The sequence below is a fragment of the Magnolia sinica genome, chromosome 13, assembly GCF_029962835.1.
Source record: "Magnolia sinica isolate HGM2019 chromosome 13, MsV1, whole genome shotgun sequence".
In the NCBI taxonomy this organism is placed as follows: domain Eukaryota; kingdom Viridiplantae; phylum Streptophyta; class Magnoliopsida; order Magnoliales; family Magnoliaceae; genus Magnolia; species Magnolia sinica.
Genome location: NC_080585.1, coordinates 5,647,608 through 5,650,406, shown reverse-complemented (window position 1 = coordinate 5,650,406; position 2,799 = coordinate 5,647,608).

The window sequence follows — 2,799 nt, the reverse complement described above, 5'->3', positions numbered from 1 at the left end:
AACTTATTGTGGGAGACACCAACAATTCAATCAAATATTGAGTTCAGTATAACTATGGCATGCCCGCACATCATATACACACAAAATCTGAATACAGACCCTCCACCATGTTTGGCCCATTGTTTGATTGAACTGACACAACCAAAAATACTGAAAAATCATCTAAAAAACTCCAAGCTCAGACAATATATAGCCTGTATAATCATAAGATTGCCTATTTTTAAGAGTGTTCAAATTTCATAATGGGATTACCTATTTTTAAGTGTTCAAATTTCATAGTGGGGCAACCATGATGGAAAGAATGGATCTTGTTCATACACACCCAGCCCACGAGCCATACTCGTACAATAAAATTAGTCTAGTGCCACTAGTAAAAAAATCGACTTGTAGAAGTGTAGAATAGGAATAAAATAATAATATTCTCTTCTCAAATGGTAGGAAGGATGAGATTAATTAGTGAAATTGTGGGTAAGGTTGGAATGAGAGCAAGAAAAGGAAGAGACCATATCCAGGATAACTAGGTTTTTAAAGACTCATGTCCAATCCAGCTATTGCCAATTTTCAACTGGGTCCAAAAGCGTGAGAATTGGACGACCCTTATCTGGACCGGCCCAAGCTCTGTCCTACCAGGGCTTGGGCATCTCTAGCTTGTTAGGGCGTGGGCCAGGCCGATGCACGGATATAAGGCTCTAGGGCCAGGTTAAGGCCTACCTTGGCTCAGCCCTAGGCTAGCCTATTGCCCTTGCCATCCCCACTAGAGTCAATGGTCCAGGATTACTACTCTCAGGATTGGCAGCTTCGATGAGGATCCAAAGTTTTAAAGGGCCCATTGATCAAACGGTTAGAAGCAACCTATTGATGAAAGTTTTTAAGCACATCTACCGGGCCCTGGTGAATGCTTGGTTCTGATCACCACATACCAACCACATGTATGGTGGAGATTGGTCGGGTCATGATTTTAAGATGTGCGTGCAGGATATGAATTGCCATCCTATACTGATCCGAAGGCAGATTAGCTGCGACCAAGATCCTGCCAGGTGGGTGCGAGCCTGATTGTGGGGCCCACGTCAATGTATGCGTTGTATATCCATTCGGAGCACACAGTAAGGATTAAATTCCAATAATCAAAAGCTTCCCAGGGACCACAGAAGTTTTGGATGAAGCCCTTATTTGTATTTTTCCTTCATCCAAGGCTACGTGACCTTATCAACAGGTTGGATGGCAAATAAACATAACGGGGGACCTAGAAAGTATTTAACGGTGGGCATTCAATGGCTACTGCTTCCCGCGGTGTGGTCCACCTGCCATTTGTATTTGCTTCATTTTCGAGACCATACCCTAAAGTAACCTGGAAAAACGGATGGACGGAATGGATATACAATGCATACATTGAGGTGGACCCCACCGTCATGGTCGCAGCTAATCCGGGTCCAACTCATGGGATGGCCACGCTGCTCGATAGACGGTCCCAGACAGTCGACCACACCATTAACATTAGTTTTTCCAATTTCAAATGGCCCGGCCTATTGAGAGCCTTTTGGGTTTAAATCAACGGTCAAGCAGAGCCGGCAAAAACATTATACAAATAAAAAAGTAAAACGAAAAGAGAGATGAAGGGATGGGATCATGCGGCAAAATGGTAGCCTATCACATCAACGGTTTGTATCACGAGATGATGACCCTTCGTACAAATGCCACCTCTATTATTCTTCTCGGGGGAAACGATCATCAATGATAGCTTTCTTTTCTGGACGCGGATTAGCTACTCACAGGTTGAGCAGCGAGACGGGCTAAAGTGAAGTTACCAAGTTCCGTGGCCCCACTAAGATTTAAATGTTATATCTACACCGTCCATCCATCTGAAGATATCATTTAAGGGAAGAGCCAAAGAAAGAGATAGATCCACATATGGAGTGGACCCCACCAAAGAAAACAGTGGGGAGAGTGAGGCTGACAGTTGAAACCATACAAAGGCCCACCATAATTTTATTTGAGATCCAACCTGTTCATAAGTTAACACATGCATGAGAGAAGGGAAAAACACAAATATCAGCTGGATCTAAAACTTTTGTAGTCCTTACAAATTTTTAATGGTGAGTGTCACCCTCTCCACTGATTTCTTTTCTGTAGTGCGGTCCACACAAGCTTTGGATTTAACTCATTCTTTGCTCATGCCCTAAAATGATCTCTCCAAATGGATAGACTGTGTGATACAAAACATACGTCATGGTAGGACCACAGATATTGGTGACATAACTTCAGTAGCTAATCCGCGTCCTTCTTTCGTTGCATGTGGTGCAGTACCATTACTAAATAAATCTTATGCTGTAGTAGACGCACCCATAGATCTAGACCATTCTTTGTTATTTGATACTCTGGCAGAACCTAAGATCCATGGTCATCCACTCATCAATTACGTGCCTGGAATGCATCCAGCTAAATCTCAACCATTCAAATCTTCGGTTCCACAGTAGATGGGACGTAAATCCGAATTCACGTGGAGAGCATGATATTAGGCCGTGATTACCTGAGGTTGATTTAATAACGTTGTAATACATTAGTTCAGCACAATATTTTATTGAGTGGACGCGAATTTCCTGCAGGAAGCCCGTGCAGCGAAAAGTGTTGTGGGGCCCACTGTGATTCCTGTGTGACATCCGCTCTGCCCATCAGTTGCGCCAGCTTATTTTAAAATGACAGTCCAAAAATCACGCAGATTCAAAACTTGAGTGGGGCGCCACACCAAAGATAACAGTGGGAATAGTTGAAACCTTGTTTGGGACCACCGAAGTTTTCAAA